Source organism: Euprymna scolopes, unplaced genomic scaffold, assembly GCF_053919585.1.
Source record: "Euprymna scolopes isolate OS-2025 unplaced genomic scaffold, ASM5391958v1 sca7, whole genome shotgun sequence".
Classification (NCBI taxonomy): domain Eukaryota; kingdom Metazoa; phylum Mollusca; class Cephalopoda; order Sepiida; family Sepiolidae; genus Euprymna; species Euprymna scolopes.
This window is the reverse complement of record NW_027633768.1, coordinates 242,776-257,612: the sequence shown is the minus strand read 5'-3', so window position 1 is coordinate 257,612 and position 14,837 is coordinate 242,776. Positions and strand designations below refer to the sequence as shown.

Genomic DNA, 14,837 nt, shown 5'->3' with positions numbered 1-14,837 from the left:
TAGACGCTTCTCTGTCCAATACAGCCAACGCCTCGCGCTAGATAAGGCCAAGGCAAAGAAGCGTATAGAGGATAAGCTGACCCGGGCGGTGGAGGGGGGGGACCCCCTAGAGGTAGCACTAGCTAAACAGGACCTCGGCCGCTTGGCTAGCGAGCGGTATGAAGGTCAGGTAGTTAGGGCTAGGTTAATGAAAGTCTCTAACGAAGCTGTTAATGTTGACGCTGTTGAGCGTAAGGCTGCTCTAAGACGCGGTTCGGACGGGTACATTCGGAAAGTGTATAACCTGGAAGGACACGCTCTGGTATCGACGCGGGAGATTTGCGGGGGGTTTCGGAAGCATCTATCGGAGCGCTTCACCCAACTACCCGGACTCAGGGTCGATGAGTTTGGCAGCTATTTGGCTGACTCGCCCCGCCTCTCGGCGGCTCGAGCGGCTAGCTGTGATGGTCTTGTTACGGAACATGAGGTCATTACTGCGTTGAAGCAGGTCGGCTACAACAAGTCCCCGGGGCTTGATGGTTTGCCCTACGAATTTTACTTGAGGCTGTCGCCCATGTTGGTCCCTATTCTGAAGGATATGTTCAACCATTGGTTTGCCCAGGGATCCATCCCTGGACAGGTGACCAAGGGAGTGATCACATTGCTGAGGAAAGGTCAACGGCATGGTGGGGTGGAAAACTTTGATGACTTTAGGCCCTTGACTCTGCTAAACACAGAGTTAAAGATTTTGGCAAAGATTCTTGCGAATCGTTTGCAGGTTGTCATCGCTGACTTGATCGAACCCGACCAGACTTATGCTGTGAAGGGGAGATCGATTCAAGACAATCTTCATTTGATTCGCTCGATCATAGAGGGAACAGAAGACGACACGGAAGCCGCGCTGATCAGTTTGGATCAGTCCAAGGCGTTCGATAGGGTCGACCATCGGTTCCTGGGATCTGTTTTAGAGGCTGCCGGATTTAATCCGGACTTCCGCAAGTGGATCTTTGTCCTGTATGATAGGCCGGCGGTAGCGGTGCAGATCAACGGTAAGCTGTCGGAGTCTTTCGCCGTCTCCCGGTCGGTGCGTCAGGGTTGTCCGCTGTCGCCTCTTTTGTATGTCCTGGCGTTGGAACCCCTCCTTCGCAAGTTAAGGGACGAGGCGGCTACACCAGTCCTGCGCGGAATAGCTCTCCCTGGAGGCACACGAGCCAGGGTTTCCGCGTTCGCCGATGACGTCACCGTGTTCGTGTCTTGCCCCACGGACGTTCAAGCGGTGGTCGAGGCGCTCGCTCGATACGAAAAAGTCACAGGGGCCGTCTTCAACCGCAGCAAGTCTGTCGGCCTGCGGTTGGGAGCCTGGACCGGGGTAAACTCGCTTCCAGGCATCTTCAGCTGGACCGATGGACCGGTCCGTATTCTCGGTGTCTGGTTTGGACCGGGACTTCAGCTGGAGAAAAACTGGTCGGAAGTATATGGCAAGGTCAAATCGTCGGTCAAGACTTGGATTCGAAGGAAATTGTCCTTGAAGGGTCGGGCGGAGGCGTGTGCCACATACGTCTTTCCGCTCATCCTTTACCGTTTGTCTGTACTTCCTCTCCCTGCACAACGCCTAACCCGCTTACAAGAGTGCCTCGACTCACTGCTGTGGGACGAGGGTAAGCACTATGTGTGCAGAGAGGTCTGTGTCCAAAGTCCGAGTGAGGGAGGCCTAGGTCAGCCCAGTCTCAAGTGTCATAAAAACGCTGAGAGATTGGCTTTCCTGAGCCGTTCGCTAGAGGAGAACGCTCCATGGGTCCCCGTGGTTGAGAACTCGTTTCCCAATCTCGAACCTGACCCCTCGGTAGAAGGTCGTCGTAAACCGAGGGGGGAGCACAAGTTCTTTGCCGAATGCCGGACCGCACTTAGAGCATTGCCGGGGACCAGTGTCCTCGAACAGCCTAGAAAGAGCCTTTATCGGGAGTTAGTGGTGGGTACCGCGAAGGATCCTCTTTGTAGGCGGTTAGGTTGGTCGATGGAGGTTATCCGCTCTCAATGGAGTTGGGCGCCGGGTCGGGATTTTTTGACTAACTCTGAATTTTCCCTGACCTGGCGACTGGTCCGAAAAGCACTGCCCCTCTTCGACGAATTCAGCAAGTACAAACAACATACAAGCGCCTGGTGCCCGCGCTGCGACGAACACAGGCTCGAGACCCTCGGGCATGCGTTTTTTAGTTGCAGCCGGATCCAGGCCCTATTGGAATACGTCGAAGGGGTAACGGCCCGCATCGATGCCGAGTGCCCGCTCGAACTCGACGAAGGATATTTTGTTTACAACATGGAGCCGCCGTTCCCCAGGGAGGAAAGAATGGTTTTCCTGGCGATCCTAGCAGTGGCGCGCATGGTGATATGGATCACGCGCCTCAAGTTGGTCCGCGAAGGGATATCTGTTCCAGATCGGGATCTGATCGTTTACTTTAAACATCTGCTTAAAGTAAAGATCAGATGCGATTGGAGGAGGTTGCCTCGAGCGGAGTTTAATAAGAGGTGGGTGCACAACACTAGTCTGTGCATCCGTCGAGGAGCCAAGTTCCAATACGTGTTCCCTCCTTAAGCATGGCACGGGCGGTGCTGGGTCCTTCGGAACCCATCCCGCTTAGTTTAGCATAATCAAGTAAAGAGACTCTTGACTGGTGGTATAAACGAGATCCCGCCCCTGTTATTATTTTCGGTGCTAGAGAACCTCTGAGTCCACCCGCTCCCCCGTTACCTGCTTTTTGTTTTGGATGTAATCCTGGTCTTTCCCCCAGTACTCAGAGGTCACCAATCAACCCCTCCTCCCGTTGTTTTTCTTTTTCTCCTATTAAGGCTTCACCCCAACCCCATATAGGGATCACCCTGCTTGTTTTCGGTTTCCCGGAAAACAGTGGGGGGTCTAGACGTTAGATTAGTAGGGGGGGTCAATACTAACAAACCAAGTAGGCTTTATTTTTTATGTTTAAATTGAACTCTTTTGACTAGCTTGCCCCACTCCACGTGCTTTTACAATTAATTACAAACTGTACATAATTTTAATGAATTTGAACTTTTTGAACTTTTAACAAATGCACTCACACACACTATTTTGTTTTTGTTTTAAAAAAAAAAAAAAAAAAAAAAAAAAAAAAAAAATGCACACACAACACACAGACAAGTTTTTTGTTGCAAATTGTAAATATGTTATTTTTACACTGAACGCTGGGGTTATTAGTTAGATTAGGATCCACAGAGTGAATGAGGTATTTTGGTAAATGTTGCCAGTCAAGAGTAAGACTCCAAAGTCTGCATTTTCAATAATGTCAAATAGTCACAAAGACCCTGTACCCTCCCCCTCCCAATTTCTTATAGGGCCTTGTGCCTAATTTTGTTTTTTGTAATTGTTGTATGTTTTTTATAAAATTTCAATTTTTGTGAAAATATGTATGTACTTTTACGGAAAATAAAATATATAAATAAGATCAAAGTGTAGTATCTGTTCTTATCAGCTTAATATCTGATAGGTCCCTCGCATGGAGGGATCACGATATTAAACTGATTTTTGGAACTCGGTCAAGGGTTAGGAGCTTGCTCCCCCTTCTCCACGGGTTGGCCTGGTATTGCACTGCCTCCAGGAGTTAACAGCCCCGATTCTGACCCCAGCTCGCTCGGGAAAGAGTCAGAAAACGCAATCCCAAAAACAGACTGACTACTACTTTGATCTTACTACTAAACTAAACGACTTTGTTGGTCCTTACTTCCCTTTACTTAGTTGTTGCTGGCTTTGCTTTCGTTCGCTTTCGGTTCGGTCCGCTCGGCTGGATGGACCGTTCGTTGGTCTCATTAGCTGGATGACGGAGGCGGGCGGGCGGCCCTCCTTGGCCGCTGCCTGCGATCGACGCTTCCACTAGTAGAGAGGGGCCGGGGGTAGGGGGGTCGTTGTCGCTCTGCCCGCAACCTTTGCCGCCCGGACCGGTCCACTGACGACCCCGGCCCCGGAGGGAGCCCCTTTATCGCTTCTCGGCCTCTTCTGGCTAAGATCAAAGTGTAGTATCTGTTCTTATCAGCTTAATATCTGATAGGTCCCTCGCATGGAGGGATCACGATATTAAACTGATTTTTGGAACTCGGTCAAGGGTTAGGAGCTTGCTCCCCCTTCTCCACGGGTTGGCCTGGTATTGCACTGCCTCCAGGAGTTAACAGCCCCGATTCTGACCCCAGCTCGCTCGGGAAAGAGTCAGAAAACGCAATCCCAAAAACAGACTGACTACTACTTTGATCTTACTACTAAACTAAACGACTTTGTTGGTCCTTACTTCCCTTTACTTAGTTGTTGCTGGCTTTGCTTTCGTTCGCTTTCGGTTCGGTCCGCTCGGCTGGATGGACCGTTCGTTGGTCTCATTAGCTGGATGACGGAGGCGGGCGGGCGGCCCTCCTTGGCCGCTGCCTGCGATCGACGCTTCCACTAGTAGAGAGGGGCCGGGGGTAGGGGGGTCGTTGTCGCTCTGCCCGCAACCTTTGCCGCCCGGACCGGTCCACTGACGACCCCGGCCCCGGAGGGAGCCCCTTTATCGCTTCTCGGCCTCTTCTGGCTAAGATCAAAGTGTAGTATCTGTTCTTATCAGCTTAATATCTGATAGGTCCCTCGCATGGAGGGATCACGATATTAAACTGATTTTTGGAACTCGGTCAAGGGTTAGGAGCTTGCTCCCCCTTCTCCACGGGTTGGCCTGGTATTGCACTGCCTCCAGGAGTTAACAGCCCCGATTCTGACCCCAGCTCGCTCGGGAAAGAGTCAGAAAACGCAATCCCAAAAACAGACTGACTACTACTTTGATCTTACTACTAAACTAAACGACTTTGTTGGTCCTTACTTCCCTTTACTTAGTTGTTGCTGGCTTTGCTTTCGTTCGCTTTCGGTTCGGTCCGCTCGGCTGGATGGACCGTTCGTTGGTCTCATTAGCTGGATGACGGAGGCGGGCGGGCGGCCCTCCTTGGCCGCTGCCTGCGATCGACGCTTCCACTAGTAGAGAGGGGCCGGGGGTAGGGGGGTCGTTGTCGCTCTGCCCGCAACCTTTGCCGCCCGGACCGGTCCACTGACGACCCCGGCCCCGGAGGGAGCCCCTTTATCGCTTCTCGGCCTCTTCTGGCTAAGATCAAAGTGTAGTATCTGTTCTTATCAGCTTAATATCTGATAGGTCCCTCGCATGGAGGGATCACGATATTAAACTGATTTTTGGAACTCGGTCAAGGGTTAGGAGCTTGCTCCCCCTTCTCCACGGGTTGGCCTGGTATTGCACTGCCTCCAGGAGTTAACAGCCCCGATTCTGACCCCAGCTCGCTCGGGAAAGAGTCAGAAAACGCAATCCCAAAAACAGACTGACTACTACTTTGATCTTACTACTAAACTAAACGACTTTGTTGGTCCTTACTTCCCTTTACTTAGTTGTTGCTGGCTTTGCTTTCGTTCGCTTTCGGTTCGGTCCGCTCGGCTGGATGGACCGTTCGTTGGTCTCATTAGCTGGATGACGGAGGCGGGCGGGCGGCCCTCCTTGGCCGCTGCCTGCGATCGACGCTTCCACTAGTAGAGAGGGGCCGGGGGTAGGGGGGTCGTTGTCGCTCTGCCCGCAACCTTTGCCGCCCGGACCGGTCCACTGACGACCCCGGCCCCGGAGGGAGCCCCTTTATCGCTTCTCGGCCTCTTCTGGCTAAGATCAAAGTGTAGTATCTGTTCTTATCAGCTTAATATCTGATAGGTCCCTCGCATGGAGGGATCACGATATTAAACTGATTTTTGGAACTCGGTCAAGGGTTAGGAGCTTGCTCCCCCTTCTCCACGGGTTGGCCTGGTATTGCACTGCCTCCAGGAGTTAACAGCCCCGATTCTGACCCCAGCTCGCTCGGGAAAGAGTCAGAAAACGCAATCCCAAAAACAGACTGACTACTACTTTGATCTTACTACTAAACTAAACGACTTTGTTGGTCCTTACTTCCCTTTACTTAGTTGTTGCTGGCTTTGCTTTCGTTCGCTTTCGGTTCGGTCCGCTCGGCTGGATGGACCGTTCGTTGGTCTCATTAGCTGGATGACGGAGGCGGGCGGGCGGCCCTCCTTGGCCGCTGCCTGCGATCGACGCTTCCACTAGTAGAGAGGGGCCGGGGGTAGGGGGGTCGTTGTCGCTCTGCCCGCAACCTTTGCCGCCCGGACCGGTCCACTGACGACCCCGGCCCCGGAGGGAGCCCCTTTATCGCTTCTCGGCCTCTTCTGGCTAAGATCAAAGTGTAGTATCTGTTCTTATCAGCTTAATATCTGATAGGTCCCTCGCATGGAGGGATCACGATATTAAACTGATTTTTGGAACTCGGTCAAGGGTTAGGAGCTTGCTCCCCCTTCTCCACGGGTTGGCCTGGTATTGCACTGCCTCCAGGAGTTAACAGCCCCGATTCTGACCCCAGCTCGCTCGGGAAAGAGTCAGAAAACGCAATCCCAAAAACAGACTGACTACTACTTTGATCTTACTACTAAACTAAACGACTTTGTTGGTCCTTACTTCCCTTTACTTAGTTGTTGCTGGCTTTGCTTTCGTTCGCTTTCGGTTCGGTCCGCTCGGCTGGATGGACCGTTCGTTGGTCTCATTAGCTGGATGACGGAGGCGGGCGGGCGGCCCTCCTTGGCCGCTGCCTGCGATCGACGCTTCCACTAGTAGAGAGGGGCCGGGGGTAGGGGGGTCGTTGTCGCTCTGCCCGCAACCTTTGCCGCCCGGACCGGTCCACTGACGACCCCGGCCCCGGAGGGAGCCCCTTTATCGCTTCTCGGCCTCTTCTGGCTAAGATCAAAGTGTAGTATCTGTTCTTATCAGCTTAATATCTGATAGGTCCCTCGCATGGAGGGATCACGATATTAAACTGATTTTTGGAACTCGGTCAAGGGTTAGGAGCTTGCTCCCCCTTCTCCACGGGTTGGCCTGGTATTGCACTGCCTCCAGGAGTTAACAGCCCCGATTCTGACCCCAGCTCGCTCGGGAAAGAGTCAGAAAACGCAATCCCAAAAACAGACTGACTACTACTTTGATCTTACTACTAAACTAAACGACTTTGTTGGTCCTTACTTCCCTTTACTTAGTTGTTGCTGGCTTTGCTTTCGTTCGCTTTCGGTTCGGTCCGCTCGGCTGGATGGACCGTTCGTTGGTCTCATTAGCTGGATGACGGAGGCGGGCGGGCGGCCCTCCTTGGCCGCTGCCTGCGATCGACGCTTCCACTAGTAGAGAGGGGCCGGGGGTAGGGGGGTCGTTGTCGCTCTGCCCGCAACCTTTGCCGCCCGGACCGGTCCACTGACGACCCCGGCCCCGGAGGGAGCCCCTTTATCGCTTCTCGGCCTCTTCTGGCTAAGATCAAAGTGTAGTATCTGTTCTTATCAGCTTAATATCTGATAGGTCCCTCGCATGGAGGGATCACGATATTAAACTGATTTTTGGAACTCGGTCAAGGGTTAGGAGCTTGCTCCCCCTTCTCCACGGGTTGGCCTGGTATTGCACTGCCTCCAGGAGTTAACAGCCCCGATTCTGACCCCAGCTCGCTCGGGAAAGAGTCAGAAAACGCAATCCCAAAAACAGACTGACTACTACTTTGATCTTACTACTAAACTAAACGACTTTGTTGGTCCTTACTTCCCTTTACTTAGTTGTTGCTGGCTTTGCTTTCGTTCGCTTTCGGTTCGGTCCGCTCGGCTGGATGGACCGTTCGTTGGTCTCATTAGCTGGATGACGGAGGCGGGCGGGCGGCCCTCCTTGGCCGCTGCCTGCGATCGACGCTTCCACTAGTAGAGAGGGGCCGGGGGTAGGGGGGTCGTTGTCGCTCTGCCCGCAACCTTTGCCGCCCGGACCGGTCCACTGACGACCCCGGCCCCGGAGGGAGCCCCTTTATCGCTTCTCGGCCTCTTCTGGCTAAGATCAAAGTGTAGTATCTGTTCTTATCAGCTTAATATCTGATAGGTCCCTCGCATGGAGGGATCACGATATTAAACTGATTTTTGGAACTCGGTCAAGGGTTAGGAGCTTGCTCCCCCTTCTCCACGGGTTGGCCTGGTATTGCACTGCCTCCAGGAGTTAACAGCCCCGATTCTGACCCCAGCTCGCTCGGGAAAGAGTCAGAAAACGCAATCCCAAAAACAGACTGACTACTACTTTGATCTTACTACTAAACTAAACGACTTTGTTGGTCCTTACTTCCCTTTACTTAGTTGTTGCTGGCTTTGCTTTCGTTCGCTTTCGGTTCGGTCCGCTCGGCTGGATGGACCGTTCGTTGGTCTCATTAGCTGGATGACGGAGGCGGGCGGGCGGCCCTCCTTGGCCGCTGCCTGCGATCGACGCTTCCACTAGTAGAGAGGGGCCGGGGGTAGGGGGGTCGTTGTCGCTCTGCCCGCAACCTTTGCCGCCCGGACCGGTCCACTGACGACCCCGGCCCCGGAGGGAGCCCCTTTATCGCTTCTCGGCCTCTTCTGGCTAAGATCAAAGTGTAGTATCTGTTCTTATCAGCTTAATATCTGATAGGTCCCTCGCATGGAGGGATCACGATATTAAACTGATTTTTGGAACTCGGTCAAGGGTTAGGAGCTTGCTCCCCCTTCTCCACGGGTTGGCCTGGTATTGCACTGCCTCCAGGAGTTAACAGCCCCGATTCTGACCCCAGCTCGCTCGGGAAAGAGTCAGAAAACGCAATCCCAAAAACAGACTGACTACTACTTTGATCTTACTACTAAACTAAACGACTTTGTTGGTCCTTACTTCCCTTTACTTAGTTGTTGCTGGCTTTGCTTTCGTTCGCTTTCGGTTCGGTCCGCTCGGCTGGATGGACCGTTCGTTGGTCTCATTAGCTGGATGACGGAGGCGGGCGGGCGGCCCTCCTTGGCCGCTGCCTGCGATCGACGCTTCCACTAGTAGAGAGGGGCCGGGGGTAGGGGGGTCGTTGTCGCTCTGCCCGCAACCTTTGCCGCCCGGACCGGTCCACTGACGACCCCGGCCCCGGAGGGAGCCCCTTTATCGCTTCTCGGCCTCTTCTGGCTAAGATCAAAGTGTAGTATCTGTTCTTATCAGCTTAATATCTGATAGGTCCCTCGCATGGAGGGATCACGATATTAAACTGATTTTTGGAACTCGGTCAAGGGTTAGGAGCTTGCTCCCCCTTCTCCACGGGTTGGCCTGGTATTGCACTGCCTCCAGGAGTTAACAGCCCCGATTCTGACCCCAGCTCGCTCGGGAAAGAGTCAGAAAACGCAATCCCAAAAACAGACTGACTACTACTTTGATCTTACTACTAAACTAAACGACTTTGTTGGTCCTTACTTCCCTTTACTTAGTTGTTGCTGGCTTTGCTTTCGTTCGCTTTCGGTTCGGTCCGCTCGGCTGGATGGACCGTTCGTTGGTCTCATTAGCTGGATGACGGAGGCGGGCGGGCGGCCCTCCTTGGCCGCTGCCTGCGATCGACGCTTCCACTAGTAGAGAGGGGCCGGGGGTAGGGGGGTCGTTGTCGCTCTGCCCGCAACCTTTGCCGCCCGGACCGGTCCACTGACGACCCCGGCCCCGGAGGGAGCCCCTTTATCGCTTCTCGGCCTCTTCTGGCTAAGATCAAAGTGTAGTATCTGTTCTTATCAGCTTAATATCTGATAGGTCCCTCGCATGGAGGGATCACGATATTAAACTGATTTTTGGAACTCGGTCAAGGGTTAGGAGCTTGCTCCCCCTTCTCCACGGGTTGGCCTGGTATTGCACTGCCTCCAGGAGTTAACAGCCCCGATTCTGACCCCAGCTCGCTCGGGAAAGAGTCAGAAAACGCAATCCCAAAAACAGACTGACTACTACTTTGATCTTACTACTAAACTAAACGACTTTGTTGGTCCTTACTTCCCTTTACTTAGTTGTTGCTGGCTTTGCTTTCGTTCGCTTTCGGTTCGGTCCGCTCGGCTGGATGGACCGTTCGTTGGTCTCATTAGCTGGATGACGGAGGCGGGCGGGCGGCCCTCCTTGGCCGCTGCCTGCGATCGACGCTTCCACTAGTAGAGAGGGGCCGGGGGTAGGGGGGTCGTTGTCGCTCTGCCCGCAACCTTTGCCGCCCGGACCGGTCCACTGACGACCCCGGCCCCGGAGGGAGCCCCTTTATCGCTTCTCGGCCTCTTCTGGCTAAGATCAAAGTGTAGTATCTGTTCTTATCAGCTTAATATCTGATAGGTCCCTCGCATGGAGGGATCACGATATTAAACTGATTTTTGGAACTCGGTCAAGGGTTAGGAGCTTGCTCCCCCTTCTCCACGGGTTGGCCTGGTATTGCACTGCCTCCAGGAGTTAACAGCCCCGATTCTGACCCCAGCTCGCTCGGGAAAGAGTCAGAAAACGCAATCCCAAAAACAGACTGACTACTACTTTGATCTTACTACTAAACTAAACGACTTTGTTGGTCCTTACTTCCCTTTACTTAGTTGTTGCTGGCTTTGCTTTCGTTCGCTTTCGGTTCGGTCCGCTCGGCTGGATGGACCGTTCGTTGGTCTCATTAGCTGGATGACGGAGGCGGGCGGGCGGCCCTCCTTGGCCGCTGCCTGCGATCGACGCTTCCACTAGTAGAGAGGGGCCGGGGGTAGGGGGGTCGTTGTCGCTCTGCCCGCAACCTTTGCCGCCCGGACCGGTCCACTGACGACCCCGGCCCCGGAGGGAGCCCCTTTATCGCTTCTCGGCCTCTTCTGGCTAAGATCAAAGTGTAGTATCTGTTCTTATCAGCTTAATATCTGATAGGTCCCTCGCATGGAGGGATCACGATATTAAACTGATTTTTGGAACTCGGTCAAGGGTTAGGAGCTTGCTCCCCCTTCTCCACGGGTTGGCCTGGTATTGCACTGCCTCCAGGAGTTAACAGCCCCGATTCTGACCCCAGCTCGCTCGGGAAAGAGTCAGAAAACGCAATCCCAAAAACAGACTGACTACTACTTTGATCTTACTACTAAACTAAACGACTTTGTTGGTCCTTACTTCCCTTTACTTAGTTGTTGCTGGCTTTGCTTTCGTTCGCTTTCGGTTCGGTCCGCTCGGCTGGATGGACCGTTCGTTGGTCTCATTAGCTGGATGACGGAGGCGGGCGGGCGGCCCTCCTTGGCCGCTGCCTGCGATCGACGCTTCCACTAGTAGAGAGGGGCCGGGGGTAGGGGGGTCGTTGTCGCTCTGCCCGCAACCTTTGCCGCCCGGACCGGTCCACTGACGACCCCGGCCCCGGAGGGAGCCCCTTTATCGCTTCTCGGCCTCTTCTGGCTAAGATCAAAGTGTAGTATCTGTTCTTATCAGCTTAATATCTGATAGGTCCCTCGCATGGAGGGATCACGATATTAAACTGATTTTTGGAACTCGGTCAAGGGTTAGGAGCTTGCTCCCCCTTCTCCACGGGTTGGCCTGGTATTGCACTGCCTCCAGGAGTTAACAGCCCCGATTCTGACCCCAGCTCGCTCGGGAAAGAGTCAGAAAACGCAATCCCAAAAACAGACTGACTACTACTTTGATCTTACTACTAAACTAAACGACTTTGTTGGTCCTTACTTCCCTTTACTTAGTTGTTGCTGGCTTTGCTTTCGTTCGCTTTCGGTTCGGTCCGCTCGGCTGGATGGACCGTTCGTTGGTCTCATTAGCTGGATGACGGAGGCGGGCGGGCGGCCCTCCTTGGCCGCTGCCTGCGATCGACGCTTCCACTAGTAGAGAGGGGCCGGGGGTAGGGGGGTCGTTGTCGCTCTGCCCGCAACCTTTGCCGCCCGGACCGGTCCACTGACGACCCCGGCCCCGGAGGGAGCCCCTTTATCGCTTCTCGGCCTCTTCTGGCTAAGATCAAAGTGTAGTATCTGTTCTTATCAGCTTAATATCTGATAGGTCCCTCGCATGGAGGGATCACGATATTAAACTGATTTTTGGAACTCGGTCAAGGGTTAGGAGCTTGCTCCCCCTTCTCCACGGGTTGGCCTGGTATTGCACTGCCTCCAGGAGTTAACAGCCCCGATTCTGACCCCAGCTCGCTCGGGAAAGAGTCAGAAAACGCAATCCCAAAAACAGACTGACTACTACTTTGATCTTACTACTAAACTAAACGACTTTGTTGGTCCTTACTTCCCTTTACTTAGTTGTTGCTGGCTTTGCTTTCGTTCGCTTTCGGTTCGGTCCGCTCGGCTGGATGGACCGTTCGTTGGTCTCATTAGCTGGATGACGGAGGCGGGCGGGCGGCCCTCCTTGGCCGCTGCCTGCGATCGACGCTTCCACTAGTAGAGAGGGGCCGGGGGTAGGGGGGTCGTTGTCGCTCTGCCCGCAACCTTTGCCGCCCGGACCGGTCCACTGACGACCCCGGCCCCGGAGGGAGCCCCTTTATCGCTTCTCGGCCTCTTCTGGCTAAGATCAAAGTGTAGTATCTGTTCTTATCAGCTTAATATCTGATAGGTCCCTCGCATGGAGGGATCACGATATTAAACTGATTTTTGGAACTCGGTCAAGGGTTAGGAGCTTGCTCCCCCTTCTCCACGGGTTGGCCTGGTATTGCACTGCCTCCAGGAGTTAACAGCCCCGATTCTGACCCCAGCTCGCTCGGGAAAGAGTCAGAAAACGCAATCCCAAAAACAGACTGACTACTACTTTGATCTTACTACTAAACTAAACGACTTTGTTGGTCCTTACTTCCCTTTACTTAGTTGTTGCTGGCTTTGCTTTCGTTCGCTTTCGGTTCGGTCCGCTCGGCTGGATGGACCGTTCGTTGGTCTCATTAGCTGGATGACGGAGGCGGGCGGGCGGCCCTCCTTGGCCGCTGCCTGCGATCGACGCTTCCACTAGTAGAGAGGGGCCGGGGGTAGGGGGGTCGTTGTCGCTCTGCCCGCAACCTTTGCCGCCCGGACCGGTCCACTGACGACCCCGGCCCCGGAGGGAGCCCCTTTATCGCTTCTCGGCCTCTTCTGGCTAAGATCAAAGTGTAGTATCTGTTCTTATCAGCTTAATATCTGATAGGTCCCTCGCATGGAGGGATCACGATATTAAACTGATTTTTGGAACTCGGTCAAGGGTTAGGAGCTTGCTCCCCCTTCTCCACGGGTTGGCCTGGTATTGCACTGCCTCCAGGAGTTAACAGCCCCGATTCTGACCCCAGCTCGCTCGGGAAAGAGTCAGAAAACGCAATCCCAAAAACAGACTGACTACTACTTTGATCTTACTACTAAACTAAACGACTTTGTTGGTCCTTACTTCCCTTTACTTAGTTGTTGCTGGCTTTGCTTTCGTTCGCTTTCGGTTCGGTCCGCTCGGCTGGATGGACCGTTCGTTGGTCTCATTAGCTGGATGACGGAGGCGGGCGGGCGGCCCTCCTTGGCCGCTGCCTGCGATCGACGCTTCCACTAGTAGAGAGGGGCCGGGGGTAGGGGGGTCGTTGTCGCTCTGCCCGCAACCTTTGCCGCCCGGACCGGTCCACTGACGACCCCGGCCCCGGAGGGAGCCCCTTTATCGCTTCTCGGCCTCTTCTGGCTAAGATCAAAGTGTAGTATCTGTTCTTATCAGCTTAATATCTGATAGGTCCCTCGCATGGAGGGATCACGATATTAAACTGATTTTTGGAACTCGGTCAAGGGTTAGGAGCTTGCTCCCCCTTCTCCACGGGTTGGCCTGGTATTGCACTGCCTCCAGGAGTTAACAGCCCCGATTCTGACCCCAGCTCGCTCGGGAAAGAGTCAGAAAACGCAATCCCAAAAACAGACTGACTACTACTTTGATCTTACTACTAAACTAAACGACTTTGTTGGTCCTTACTTCCCTTTACTTAGTTGTTGCTGGCTTTGCTTTCGTTCGCTTTCGGTTCGGTCCGCTCGGCTGGATGGACCGTTCGTTGGTCTCATTAGCTGGATGACGGAGGCGGGCGGGCGGCCCTCCTTGGCCGCTGCCTGCGATCGACGCTTCCACTAGTAGAGAGGGGCCGGGGGTAGGGGGGTCGTTGTCGCTCTGCCCGCAACCTTTGCCGCCCGGACCGGTCCACTGACGACCCCGGCCCCGGAGGGAGCCCCTTTATCGCTTCTCGGCCTCTTCTGGCTAAGATCAAAGTGTAGTATCTGTTCTTATCAGCTTAATATCTGATAGGTCCCTCGCATGGAGGGATCACGATATTAAACTGATTTTTGGAACTCGGTCAAGGGTTAGGAGCTTGCTCCCCCTTCTCCACGGGTTGGCCTGGTATTGCACTGCCTCCAGGAGTTAACAGCCCCGATTCTGACCCCAGCTCGCTCGGGAAAGAGTCAGAAAACGCAATCCCAAAAACAGACTGACTACTACTTTGATCTTACTACTAAACTAAACGACTTTGTTGGTCCTTACTTCCCTTTACTTAGTTGTTGCTGGCTTTGCTTTCGTTCGCTTTCGGTTCGGTCCGCTCGGCTGGATGGACCGTTCGTTGGTCTCATTAGCTGGATGACGGAGGCGGGCGGGCGGCCCTCCTTGGCCGCTGCCTGCGATCGACGCTTCCACTAGTAGAGAGGGGCCGGGGGTAGGGGGGTCGTTGTCGCTCTGCCCGCAACCTTTGCCGCCCGGACCGGTCCACTGACGACCCCGGCCCCGGAGGGAGCCCCTTTATCGCTTCTCGGCCTCTTCTGGCTAAGATCAAAGTGTAGTATCTGTTCTTATCAGCTTAATATCTGATAGGTCCCTCGCATGGAGGGATCACGATATTAAACTGATTTTTGGAACTCGGTCAAGGGTTAGGAGCTTGCTCCCCCTTCTCCACGGGTTGGCCTGGTATTGCACTGCCTCCAGGAGTTAACAGCCCCGATTCTGACCCCAGCTCGCTCGGGAAAGAGTCAGAAAACGCAATCCCAAAAACAG

General features: G+C 53.9%; 21 non-coding genes across 21 annotated transcripts; all 21 read left to right on the top strand.

The window, feature by feature from the left end:
- Positions 1–3,436: 3,436 nt before the first annotated feature.
- Positions 3,437–3,628, top strand: LOC145275533 (U2 spliceosomal RNA). The gene has a single exon (XR_013867342.1). It is a non-coding gene; the product is annotated as a U2 spliceosomal RNA (small nuclear RNA).
- Positions 3,629–3,985: 357 nt separating this feature from the next.
- LOC145275802 (U2 spliceosomal RNA) lies at positions 3,986–4,186 on the top strand. Its single transcript, XR_013867570.1, has one exon. It is a non-coding gene; the product is annotated as a U2 spliceosomal RNA (small nuclear RNA).
- A 357-nt stretch (positions 4,187–4,543) lies between these two features.
- Positions 4,544–4,744, top strand: LOC145275800 (U2 spliceosomal RNA). Its single transcript, XR_013867568.1, has one exon. It is a non-coding gene; the product is annotated as a U2 spliceosomal RNA (small nuclear RNA).
- A 357-nt stretch (positions 4,745–5,101) lies between these two features.
- On the top strand, positions 5,102–5,302 carry LOC145275799 (U2 spliceosomal RNA). Its single transcript, XR_013867567.1, has one exon. It is a non-coding gene; the product is annotated as a U2 spliceosomal RNA (small nuclear RNA).
- A 357-nt stretch (positions 5,303–5,659) lies between these two features.
- Positions 5,660–5,860, top strand: LOC145275797 (U2 spliceosomal RNA). The gene has a single exon (XR_013867566.1). It is a non-coding gene; the product is annotated as a U2 spliceosomal RNA (small nuclear RNA).
- A 357-nt stretch (positions 5,861–6,217) lies between these two features.
- On the top strand, positions 6,218–6,418 carry LOC145275796 (U2 spliceosomal RNA). Its single transcript, XR_013867565.1, has one exon. It is a non-coding gene; the product is annotated as a U2 spliceosomal RNA (small nuclear RNA).
- Positions 6,419–6,775: 357 nt separating this feature from the next.
- On the top strand, positions 6,776–6,976 carry LOC145275795 (U2 spliceosomal RNA). Its single transcript, XR_013867564.1, has one exon. It is a non-coding gene; the product is annotated as a U2 spliceosomal RNA (small nuclear RNA).
- Positions 6,977–7,333: 357 nt separating this feature from the next.
- Positions 7,334–7,534, top strand: LOC145275794 (U2 spliceosomal RNA). The gene has a single exon (XR_013867563.1). It is a non-coding gene; the product is annotated as a U2 spliceosomal RNA (small nuclear RNA).
- A 357-nt stretch (positions 7,535–7,891) lies between these two features.
- LOC145275793 (U2 spliceosomal RNA) lies at positions 7,892–8,092 on the top strand. Its single transcript, XR_013867562.1, has one exon. It is a non-coding gene; the product is annotated as a U2 spliceosomal RNA (small nuclear RNA).
- A 357-nt stretch (positions 8,093–8,449) lies between these two features.
- Positions 8,450–8,650, top strand: LOC145275791 (U2 spliceosomal RNA). The gene has a single exon (XR_013867561.1). It is a non-coding gene; the product is annotated as a U2 spliceosomal RNA (small nuclear RNA).
- A 357-nt stretch (positions 8,651–9,007) lies between these two features.
- LOC145275790 (U2 spliceosomal RNA) lies at positions 9,008–9,208 on the top strand. Its single transcript, XR_013867560.1, has one exon. It is a non-coding gene; the product is annotated as a U2 spliceosomal RNA (small nuclear RNA).
- Positions 9,209–9,565: 357 nt separating this feature from the next.
- Positions 9,566–9,766, top strand: LOC145275789 (U2 spliceosomal RNA). Its single transcript, XR_013867559.1, has one exon. It is a non-coding gene; the product is annotated as a U2 spliceosomal RNA (small nuclear RNA).
- A 357-nt stretch (positions 9,767–10,123) lies between these two features.
- LOC145275787 (U2 spliceosomal RNA) lies at positions 10,124–10,324 on the top strand. Its single transcript, XR_013867557.1, has one exon. It is a non-coding gene; the product is annotated as a U2 spliceosomal RNA (small nuclear RNA).
- Positions 10,325–10,681: 357 nt separating this feature from the next.
- Positions 10,682–10,882, top strand: LOC145275785 (U2 spliceosomal RNA). The gene has a single exon (XR_013867556.1). It is a non-coding gene; the product is annotated as a U2 spliceosomal RNA (small nuclear RNA).
- Positions 10,883–11,239: 357 nt separating this feature from the next.
- Positions 11,240–11,440, top strand: LOC145275784 (U2 spliceosomal RNA). The gene has a single exon (XR_013867555.1). It is a non-coding gene; the product is annotated as a U2 spliceosomal RNA (small nuclear RNA).
- A 357-nt stretch (positions 11,441–11,797) lies between these two features.
- Positions 11,798–11,998, top strand: LOC145275783 (U2 spliceosomal RNA). Its single transcript, XR_013867554.1, has one exon. It is a non-coding gene; the product is annotated as a U2 spliceosomal RNA (small nuclear RNA).
- Positions 11,999–12,355: 357 nt separating this feature from the next.
- LOC145275782 (U2 spliceosomal RNA) lies at positions 12,356–12,556 on the top strand. The gene has a single exon (XR_013867553.1). It is a non-coding gene; the product is annotated as a U2 spliceosomal RNA (small nuclear RNA).
- A 357-nt stretch (positions 12,557–12,913) lies between these two features.
- LOC145275780 (U2 spliceosomal RNA) lies at positions 12,914–13,114 on the top strand. Its single transcript, XR_013867551.1, has one exon. It is a non-coding gene; the product is annotated as a U2 spliceosomal RNA (small nuclear RNA).
- Positions 13,115–13,471: 357 nt separating this feature from the next.
- On the top strand, positions 13,472–13,672 carry LOC145275779 (U2 spliceosomal RNA). Its single transcript, XR_013867550.1, has one exon. It is a non-coding gene; the product is annotated as a U2 spliceosomal RNA (small nuclear RNA).
- A 357-nt stretch (positions 13,673–14,029) lies between these two features.
- On the top strand, positions 14,030–14,230 carry LOC145275778 (U2 spliceosomal RNA). The gene has a single exon (XR_013867549.1). It is a non-coding gene; the product is annotated as a U2 spliceosomal RNA (small nuclear RNA).
- A 357-nt stretch (positions 14,231–14,587) lies between these two features.
- LOC145275777 (U2 spliceosomal RNA) lies at positions 14,588–14,788 on the top strand. Its single transcript, XR_013867548.1, has one exon. It is a non-coding gene; the product is annotated as a U2 spliceosomal RNA (small nuclear RNA).
- The last annotated feature ends 49 nt before the right edge of the window (positions 14,789–14,837 follow it).